The following is an 11,875-nucleotide window of genomic DNA, read 5'->3' as shown; positions in this document are numbered from 1 at the left end:
GTTTCAAGTGTGTAGTAATGCTGAATTGATGTAACAACTACTCTAAAGGTACTAATGTCTCTCAAAAAGGATATGGTCTACCAAAAGGTCAAGTCCTAGTCAGTGGCCCCTACCGTCGGCTGATTTACGACTCCGATAATGAACAAGACCTAACATACATTCCCACAGGTGCTACAACAACAACACCAGCTACACGAGTCACTCGGGTACCCCCGAAAGGTAGATACCAGTGTAGTCACTTCCTCCAAGTCTAATGAGGAGTGCACATTGACCGGCACACCTTTCGAAGCTACCTCGAGTTCTAAAAGAGCATCTGACTCTGAATCTGCCTCAACATCAGGGTCGGCCCACTCTTCAGGGTCGAATGAGGACACTGCCTCAGGTTTCGTCTCTCAAGGGAACACTCAGCTAGAGGTCCATAATCACCAAGTGTCTTCTGATGAGGCTACCAGCTCGGAGTCTTCCTTTGCACCCCGAGCAGATGTCCCTACGCCGGTTGTTGAGGAATCTTACCGGTGGTGCATCGATAGTCAGTATCATGTCTATAGATATGCCTGAATGTTTAATGAGAAAGGGATTATAAATCGGTTGGCAAGTGTTGAGCTTCGGATTCTTACGGGAAGTTTGCATACAGTCCCTGAGGTGCATAGATTATTCAACTGGCACAACTTTGAGTCGATGGCGTGGAGCTTAGGGTCCTATAGCGAGGAGATAGCCAGGGAGTTCTACACTTCCTATCTGTCTACTCTCAGGGGCTCTATTGATAGGTGGGCGAGACCTACCAAACAGGACCCGCTCACCTCTTTCCTAGTCGGGGGTGCCAAGTTGATATTTGGGAGGACTCTCTCTGCCGGTTCCTGAATGGTCCCACCACTAAGACACAATTGGCCCCAATTACTCTAGAATTCGAACACAGGTGGGACACGGTCAAAAGTGGCGCTATTCAAAGGACCACAGAGCAAAGAGAGTCTATGAAAAGGTGACTGGCCTAACATCTAGCGACTGATGGTGAGAGGGAGACTTGGTGTTAGACCCCATAGGGTTGATTTAGAAGGCCACCCTTACATTCATGGACAAGTTCTTCTGGTTGGTAGTCCGACATCGTCTATCGCCGATAATGACGAGTATGTTCTTACTTGGGATAGGGCGCTGTTGGTAAAAGTCATGGTTGCGGGGTTAGAGATAGATTTTGATAAGGTGCTGATCACGGTGATCCCTAAGAGGGCTTTCAAGAACTCTTTTACTTACGCATTACTTGTTTGCTCTTCCAGCTTTGTAGGAGGTAGGGGTACCTTTTGGAATTGCGACACACTACGTCACCTGGCAAGGACAGTCGATATCGGACTCATCAGAGATAAGGCCAATGTAGCAGCGCCACGAGAGGGCCCAGGATTGAGGTGCCACCATTGAGCGAGAATTTTGTGGAAACAGGGGATGTAGCCCAAGGGGCTGATCCAGCTACATTTGATCCTGTTGACACCACCCCGATTGACTCTACTCATGCTGCCATCAGGGCCCCCATCTCGTCCTAATCCACACCAACATTTGCAGCACTGTTCCTTTAGTATGGGTACAGAAGTTGGAGGCATAGATGGCTACCATACTCCACCGTATGCAGCGATGGATGCAGAAGTCCATCGTTGAGGCCGAAGAATGGATTAAGAAGTGGGTGGCTCAGCAGACTTAGTAGAAAATTCAGGCGGTCTATCAACGCCTAGACGCCTTCGAGCTTTGTATGCTAGCTCACCCATCCCGCTTGATAGACCTTACTACTCTTCAGGAGGCGGTTGATAGTTTGCATAATGATGTATATGTCATTTTGTAGATGAGGAATACAGATCCAGAGAGTGTGTCTATCGAGCTCGCATAGGACACAGTGCTTAACGCTTTGTTCAAGCCTTCTACCGAGCCGCAGTCTGAGCCACGTGCTTGTGCCAAGAGGCACAGTTCCAGCCATACTATGATGCACGAGATGATTCCCGTGAGAGGAAGAAAGAGAGGACAGACCTTGATGCATCTAGGAGGGCTTTGTTGGTAGATGAGGAGGCCCGCCAGATTAGGCCACGAGAGATGGTTGTTGGGGCGTCTAGTTACATACCTATGACCGGTGAGAGGAGCAACACTTATGGTGCGTAGATTGATGTGGGAACCACTGAGATTGACCCAAGCACTGATGTTGCGGGTTTCAGGAAACCAGACCCGCACAATTGTTGAGAGATCGTCAGCGCTATGCACCTCAGGTTTTCTTCACCTACCACTCTATACTTATGTTTTTATGCATTAGGGACAATGGCATGCTCTTTTTTTTGGGGGGTGTGGGGTAAATGGAAAGTGAGTGTTAGGGTGAAGTCTGAGTATCCCAACTCACAATCCTCTCTTATGGTTTTCTTGCCTATGTTCTTTTTCCCCAAGAGAGTGGTTAATTTTTCTGTTGAACCGACATGTCGCTATGTGTGCAAAAGTATAAAAAGATGAATAGTGATGGCTAAAAATACATGATATCTCGTCCTAGAAAGTGCTTGCATGAATAGGTGAAAATGAGTTGAATGTGTTGTCTCTAACATGACATGGATAAGCACCCGCTGCATGAACCTCAAATAACACCTAAATTGGGAAATCTAACAATCTGATAGTGTAATGAGGTGTCAAGGTAGTGTGAGGGGTTTGGAGTGTTCAATAGTTGGTACTTATCTACAACTTGCCCGGTTAGTCATGCGAAGAGATTCTGTGTTAGAAGACTAGGAAAGGATCATAGTCCTTGTTCAAATAAGCAAACATCTAGCATAAAATGAAGTTAACCAAACGAATGATTTGTTCCTTTTGATCCAAATCTGTTGAGCCTAACAGACCTATTTTTTCTCACCAACTCACCTTTCCATGGTTTAATGTTTTGGCCCCGGTCCCTCCTTGGACATGTCCACTTCAATTTAGGCCAAAAGCCTAAGCTGAGGGTGGCTAATGCAGAAAATGACCTCTTCATGGACCTGAAGCAACCTCGGGTATTGTGTACCTTAACTCGTGGAAAAGTCAGGAGTTGAGGGTGACTATTATGAGTGAGAACCCAAAAATGGGTATGAGAGAAGTTAAATGCTGAAAAGAAAAGAGAAAGTGAGTGAAAGATGTGACTCGGTGAAATTATCAATGTGAATGAAAGTGAAAATAAAAGTAAAGTAAAAGAAAGAAAAGAGTTTGAAAAAGTTAAAAAATAAATATGAGTCATATCTAAAAAAAAGTGAAGCAAAGAAAAGTAGGGCGTAAAAGGCAATGAAAAGAGGTAGGAAGCTTAGTAGAAGTGAAAATGAGGGCAAAAGTCACTAAAAATATATCTAAATGTACCACACCTGACCCAGAGCCTACGGTTACAAGCCAAGAAAGTCTTATTGTGATCCTAGAGTCTAGTGCGGTGAACCTAAGCAGAGAAAATAAGGGCAAACTTATGGCGATGAGTACTAGCTATGTATGAACTTGTTTTCGAGCATGAATGTTTAATAAAGATCCTTGTACCCAAACTTAAAATCACTATGTAAAAAATGAGGATTTCTTTTGAAGTGAGAGCACTAGTTGCAATGTTGAAAAGTTGGTACCTTGGTGAGAGGCAAAATAGTAGAAGTGTATGTGCATGGTGATTTTGTGTCAATGGTGTGATCCATACGAGTTAGCTTGTTTACACCTAATAGCGTAAGCATGTACTAAATCAAAGAAAGATTCAGGATTAATAGCCATGTGATTGTGAAAGCTTAAAAGAGTATACTTTTGTACAAATATGGTTTTGAGTCATATTACATCGCTTGAGGACAAACAACGAATTTAAGTTGAGGGTGTTGATGTACCGTGATTTCACGGTGCTTTTTGTAGTAGTTTTAACATGTTTTTATGTTTGTTTTGCAGGAAAGATTTCCAGCATAAAAATGTAGAAGGCAGCTGGAAAATAGTGCAGAAAAACAACCTACGGAGGCCATCGACGGCCCGTCGTTCAACCAACGGTCTGTAGGTGGTGGCCATCGATTGCACTTCAGGCTGATGGAGAAACTCGAGAAAATCTGACCAAGTTTAGAACTATGGAAGGTATCGATGGTTCATTGATTGATCGACAGACCATACTGGCTGACCGTTGATTTGATCACAGATAGTTATAGTACCCGAAGTTGAAGAAATTCTAAGGATGGAGCGACGGAGGGCATCGACGGACAATAGGTGCATCGACACACCGTGCTGTTGGTCCCTTAATTTATTAAAAGAAGATGCTATCTAAAGAAGAGAAAAATATTCTAAGTCTTGATTGACGAAGGTAGTCGACGGACCGTCGTCAGTAGGGGTTGTTGATCAATGCCGCGTTTTTGGACAAACTTTCCTTATTTCAATTTCTTTTAATTTAGGACAACGTTTTCTATAAATAGAGATTAAAACCTCATTTTTGGCGTTAGATATTGTTAGTATTGTTCTTGTTTTATTTGGAGATTGGTTTTTGCAAACTTAGGCAATAAATCAATTTTCGGATTTGGTTTGAAGATTAATCTTGCAATTTCAAGTTGATTTCCTGGGTTTATTCTTATTGTTGAAGTATGTTCATGATTTCTTCCTTAAAAATTATCAATTGTGATCTTTCTTGCATGGGTAACTAAATCCACAACTAGCGTTGTGGGAACCACAAAGTAAACCTAATAAATAAGTAATTCTTAAATAGGTTCTTGCATTTATTGATAATTCTTTCGATTAGAAGTCTTTTTAACGGTGACCAACGTTAGAGCTCGTCTTACTTGCCGCAACAAGGAGGTATTAATAGGCAAAGAATTATCGACATAGATTTAGTGGGATACTATCTAATAGGCTAGTCGATTGGTGCAATGTAATAACTAAGTCATACATCGATTATGATGTCTAATATGAAGTAAAGATAAGGTTTTGTAAATTATACACACGTAGCAGGACCAAGGACGAGGTGCAATTCTTTAGATGTTGGACCAAATATTTAGAGATAACATAATTTATCACTTTGCATGCAAAACACTAGGGAAAAATTGATATTGTTGGGAATACGACATTATGAACCTATGGGAACACATATACCCTAGTTAGTCTCACAACTTGATAAAAACTCAATTGTTACTTTTGCTTGCTTGTTAATTTAGAAGTGTTAAAATAACTTGTTTCACAACCCCCCCCCCCCCCCCACACACAAAACTAATTAATTGTTTTCAAATAAACCTTGACTAAATAGATATAATTGTACATTAAAGTTAAATCTAAACTATTTTCCTCGTGGGATCGACCCCAACTTACTAGTTGGGTTCTCTACTTGATAACGACATCTTAAACTTCTTAAGGGAGGTGTAATTTGAGCATATCAGGTTGTTATAAAAAGTAATTGTATGGGGATAATTGAAATTGACAATGTTTTAAATGTGGTGTATAAAATGATGTTGGAATTGTTCAACAACAAGTTGATGTTGAATTGGAAACCACACTACAACATCTTCAACACATATTAGAAGAAGTATATGATGATGAGATACAAAATCTTGAGGAAGAAATATATGAGAATGAGGAAAATGAATTATTTGATGACGAAGAATGGGACGATAATGAAAATGAAACGATTGAGAAGGAAGAATGGGAGAATGATGGAATTGAAACAAGCGAGAAAAAATAGTATAGAGTTAAAGCTAGCTAGTATATATGTAACTTACTGTATTTTGCTAATTTTATTTAATTTATGGTATTTAGATATATTATACATGTAAATTTACATATAAATGTTATCAGGCGATGACGGTGATAGACATCGCGAGCGTACTAAAGTTAGCCAGACTAAACAAGCTAAAAAGAATAAGTATAAGTCTAATGAGGATATTGCAGGATCTATTTCTTCTTATCGGCAGAGACAATCAGCCATGATACTCATATATTTATTTTTTCGTTTGGCACGACAGATCCACAACAATATTATTCTAATTACCATCTATTAGTGGGTGGTTCCTCTAATTCACATCTATTGCCTCCTCAATGCTACGAGAATTATCTTTACTGGATATTCATCGAGCACAATCCTTATCGGCAGGTACTCCATCTACCACAGGTAAATCTCTTAAGTTATCTACCATGAGGATTGGAGATTCTAGAAGTTAGCAGTTAGATTTTATGGCTGGTAAGCCTCCATTGAATCAATGTTTTGTGCATTATGATGTATCACCTTCATCTACAGCTACACGTAGTGCTAAACCAGATGATGAGATGCATGCTCTAGCTCCTAGTTAGAAGGACAGACTTTGTAGAGTCATGATTGAGCCGGATGGATCATCATAAGTTTGTTTTGTTATCTATTTGTTAGTTTATTTTATATATTTCTTATACTTTAATATATTATTAATGAACTAAACTATTGATTGTGTTTTGCAGGTGGCATCTTGCAAAGGATGCTATCCAGGCTTTAAAAGACTGTGTTAGAAGACTTTATCCACAGACTTATCACTCTCAGAAAGAGTTTCCAAATAGTATACGCTAGACGATTTTTAATGAATTTAAGGTAAATATTATTTAGTGAAGTTTAGAATACTTCACTTATTTAGTATGATATAATTAATATTATTAAATTTTTTCAGACTATGTGTACTTGGGAGACGAGGTACAATATGTTCATTACAACAACATACGAGTGGATGGCATCCGCCAGACTGTCTAGCTGGATAAAGAAAGTTTGGGATAGTGGTGAAAAATCCGGATTGGATACTGCCACATGTTTTTGATTAATTAGGTTTGTATGGGAACACAGACAAGTTTAAGACAATTTCAAAACAAGCCAAAAATGCTAGATGCAATCTTAAGAGTGGTTCGTTGCACACCGGAGGTGCAAAGAGTATTGAAACAATAGCAAGAGAGATGGTAACTTATAATTCAAACTTTTAAATAAATAATTAGTTAGTCATATATATTGTTATAAATTTCAGATTTTGTATACAGGAAAAAGAATTGGGACGCACTCCCACGGGTCTGAAAGTTTTCAAGAAGACTCACATCAGGATAAAGAAATGAAACAGATTTGAATGTGTGAATGGAGGAAAGGGTCGGACGAACTTTTATAAGTTATTTTAATATGAATAATATATATTAAGAGTGAATATATTTATGATATGTATAAATATTGATGTCAATATTTATATTTAATATGCACAATAAGCTTCATCAGTACGTCACCAAGAATCTAGATAGTTTGGTTGAAATAACACTTGAACTGTCTAGCCATATTTGGAAAGAGAAAGTGGTAAGGGGACACATAATGGTAGAGTCTATGGTATAGGCTCTCGAAACGATGTAAGACGACTGCAGTCAATCTTAGAAGGTATTGGATTGTCACATCAAGCCGATGCACTTGACGATGTTCAAATTGTTTTTATGTCGTATCAAATAACACAACATACATCAGAAGTAGCAGACTCAGAGTGAAGAAGAATAGCTGAACAACAAAGCATGAGTGAGACAATTTAGCAAATCAAATAAAAAAGTGATGAACCTCACTAGTTGACCTACTACTTCGGCTCCTGAGGATACCGACGACGACAGTGTTGAGGATTACTGTGTAGATCTTACTCCCTAGTTTAGATCTCTAGACATTTATGAACTTTTCAGAATTTTGAAACGAATTTTGAAAGACTTTATAAGTCTTTGCAATGTGATTTAGGTACTTTTTTTATATTATTTTAAGTTTGTTGTTTTATGTTTTGTGTAAATTGTTTATAATTGTGTGTTTGATTGGGATGAATAGTGTAGAATTAAATTGAATGGAATTTGCAAATGGGCAGTAGAAACCGTCAAATTGACAGTTTCTGCTATCAAAAGAATTGCTGACAACGTGATTTTGTCCGTCGCTTTTTTAGATTTTCCAAAAACATAAATTTCAGAAAAGCGACGAAGACAGGGTCCTGTTGTCTGTAGCTTTTCTGGGATTTTCAAAAAAAAATCTAAAAAAGCGACGAACTATGTCGCCTTTTGGAAATTATAAAAATGAAAACTGAATAAAGCGACGAAGTCCATCGCTTTTCTATTAAAAATATTCAAAAAGCAACACAATCTGTCACTTTCTGAAAAGCGTCGAGCTAAAACGTGACGAAAGTGACTAGGTCGCTTTTCCATGAATTTTGGCCAAAAAGTGACACGATTCGTCGTTTTTTATCGTTGTTTTTTTTGGCATTTTTTTAGTAGTGACGATCTTAAAACTATTTCCATTGGTATTAGGGGAATCTATAGCATAAAGTGAATGATTATGGTCCTTAAAATCTATTATGAAAATATCATGGACGGTGAAGGATTTTCTCAAGCATGTTATAAGGAGCTATCTTATGATAAGACAAGTGGCGACTATGTATATCCTTAAATGATTTTAAAGATAAGACAAGTTAATATTAATAACTACTCCGTGGGATTTATGCTTAGCACCGAGAGGATATTGAGATGGAAGCTCTCCCGAGTTGAGGCAAAATTTCTTATAACAATCTCCTTATCCCTTACCTATGTGCCCCATAGGATGATTGTCGAGATAGAAATTAGATCAACTTTAGCTCAGATTCATGGTTTTACCTTGGCAAGTAGGACAACCATTTTTGGTGTGTGAGACACCGGGTTCCATGTTAAATCTCACATAGTCTCTATGTCGATTAAGACTAATTTCCATAATAATGAACAAAGGCGGCCAAATTATCTCACAAGTGTGCAAAAATTATTTTACTTGCATTGGTCGTGATAACGATTATGTTTTATATCCTCTTATTTATGTTTTGACTTGGTCTTTGCAAATCACAGAAATGTCCCTTTTAGTATGATTTCTTTTGTGGCTAAGGATCTATCAGTAGAAGATTGAAGATTGGTGAATCTTCATGTTCCGAAAACCAAGCCTTTACTTCATTTTGTCTTTACTTTCAGTTTTATAACTTGATGTATGGGATACACCCCGATCATCTTCTTATATACTAGATGGCTTGTAGACGATTTTTAGACTTTCATTTTTCTCTATAAAGATTTATATGTTGAAAATGTCTTTTAAAATCTCTTGATTTTCTATAATCTTATATGATGTATGTTAATTGGCTTATATAGGGCCTCTCGGGGTTTTGTATGTCACTTCACATCTAGAGTATACTTTAGGTCGTGACAAATAAATGACAAGCCATAGGAATGACCTAAGATATTGGCTTCAGTAGTTGGTCCTATGACTGACCAGGGTCGAAGTCATATGACCAACCTAATAATTATTTTAAAGTGTATCTTGGTATTTTTTTATACTTATAATTCCTATACAACATCGTTTTGCCTATAAAAAGGGACCTATGATTCATTTTACCCCTAAGTTATAAGCATTCTCTTCATTCCTCAAAAAAATAAAAAAACTTATCCAAGGTGCTCTCCAAAATCCTCTCTCTAGATCAAGGAAGAATAAGTTAGGATTCTTCAAGTTCAAGTCTTCTCTAGTTCATTGATCATGATTTAGACTATAAATCTTGATTTACATGAATTTATGTAGAAGTTTAACGTATGAATATATTTTATGAAGGCATGATTTATGAAACAAAAGATTATATTATCGAGATTGGTCATGGATGAGTATCAATGAAATCGTGAAGAACTTACTCACATATTAAGGGATCATGGCTTGGTGAAAGGTTTACTCACTTAGACTTGATTCAAAATTTAATGATCTACTCTATAATGTTTAAGCTTGGATCAGCATTTGATTTATGATTTTCCATGTATGATGATGACTTTATGAAAATGACTATTTCGTTGGCATTTAACTTAGCACCGAAAGAACTTTGAGGTGGAGACTCAAATAGAATAGTCTCTAGTAGCAACCTCTACTTTCAAAATACATGCCCCAGCATATTTGCCTTCAATGGCCTAGCTAGTGGATCCACATATAGCACATGTTATAAACATAGTTCTACCTTAGCATATGTACTCTCCCTTCTCGATGTGGGATTTACATTGGATTCCATGTAATAGCTCGCACGGTCTATGTCGGTCAAAGCTAATACCTCACATAATAAACTAAGTTACTTACAATTGCTTTATCAAGCATTATTTATGATCTTAAGATTCATTCACCATGCTCATGATTTACGATCCTTTCTAAACAATTTTACTATGTTAGCTTAATCATGCGTATCATTTTCTCGATTATATGTTTCCCCTATGATCATGATTCAAAGAGGAGATAATACATGTTTTCTTCAAATTCTTAACCAATTCTCGGTAATCTCACAAACTCATCTTCCAAAACCATAACTCCTCCCTTGTTTGTAATTATATATTGGGATAATACACAAGTACCCCCTCAACATATGCTCAAAATCTCAAAGACACACTTATACTATACTAAGGTCCTATTACCCCCCTGAACATATTTATTAATAATTTGTTACCTCTTTTCAGCATACGTGGCAATATCTAATGGGCCCACTGCTGGTTGACTTTTTTTTTCAAAATAGTGCCACGTAGGTTTAAAAGGGGTAGAAAATTACTTATAAAATAAGTTCATGGGGGTAATAGGACCTCAGTATAGTATAAGTGTGTCTCTGAAATTTCGGACATAGATTAAGGGGGTACTTGTGCATTTTCTCTTATATTTTTTTAAGTATCAGTATTCGCTGAACCAAAATATATTGGATCAATAAATCTTGATACTCTAAAAAATTTCAGAACTAAATAAGAAAGAAAATTTGCAGCAACAAAGATACCCTAAATAAAGTCAAACGAACACCCAAACCAAATTAGTAAAGATCAAACCAAATAAGTAAGAAAAATGAATTCAAAGAAGTTTGACCCTAGAAAACTTTTCAAAAATTACCCGTTAACTCTAAGTGTAAAAAGTTATCCAATGAATCAGACAAGACAAAATCAAGAATAGGGAACCAAATAGAGAATCAATATGGAAGGAAAAAGATCCAACCGAAATAATCCAATTTGTTCTATCTGTATATGAAACTTGAAGTTGCAATATCAGGGATAAATTGAAAAAAACTATCAAAAATAGAACCAATAGAGACCATAGAAATTTTCTATGAAAGACTAAGTGTACCCTTTAGCAATTACTAACAAAGAAACAGCCTATTGAAGTCGACTCGAGGATATAGGATTTGCTTTTGCTCTGATACCATGTAATCGAATGGAAGAACTTCTCTTATTATTTATTTTTGATGACATAGTATTCGAGACAGCTTTCACTTACCTTGATTAACTCCATGGAATATTTATCACCTCTCACCAACAACATGTACCGAGTAACACTTTCCACCAAGGTTAGGACAAATGGGAAGAATCGCCTATGCTTTGTTCGGATCGGATGGTTGTTATGTATTATATATTTCATAATATATCATATTGTATTTTACTTTTTGTAATGAATAAAACTTTAAAGAATGTGTATTCACCTTACACCTGAGCTTCAGGGAGAGGATTCACAATTAGGATAGACATAATTGTCTAGCCTAATCATTATACAAGAATGATTGATGTGTTCTTGTTAGTTTTGATTTCATCATCATATAGGGGTTAGATTAAGTTTATTTCACAGTAATTTCTAAAATTGTTTATGTAGTGAAGTAAATATTATCTCTAGGTAGACAAAGAAAAATGGACATTCAAATATATAGAGATGTAATGAAACAAAAATAGTGAATTCATTAAGGATAGTGGGAGATGTTACCTAATAATTCTAAAATATAAAAAAGAAGAGTATGCAACTTATTGATCACTGTGATAAAAACAAACACAAGATTTAGTTTTTGATAAGTTCATTTGCTCTATAAAATTCTTGAGGCCATCTGTCATAAAAGAAATCGATATATTAAAGAAACAAAAGGAAGATGATAAAATTGACCAGTCCTGA

General features: G+C 36.9%; 1 pseudogene; it reads left to right on the top strand.

Annotated features, from left to right (window-relative positions):
* Positions 1-1,005: 1,005 nt before the first annotated feature.
* The window catches only part of LOC138348900 (uncharacterized), a 30,920-nt pseudogene continuing 20,050 nt past the window's right edge, over positions 1,006-11,875 (top strand).

This window comes from Solanum lycopersicum, chromosome 5 (genome assembly GCF_036512215.1).
Source record: "Solanum lycopersicum chromosome 5, SLM_r2.1".
Lineage (NCBI taxonomy): Eukaryota > Viridiplantae > Streptophyta > Magnoliopsida > Solanales > Solanaceae > Solanum > Solanum lycopersicum.
The sequence above is the reverse complement of the archived record's forward strand: the minus strand, read 5'-3'. Positions and strand labels throughout refer to the sequence as shown.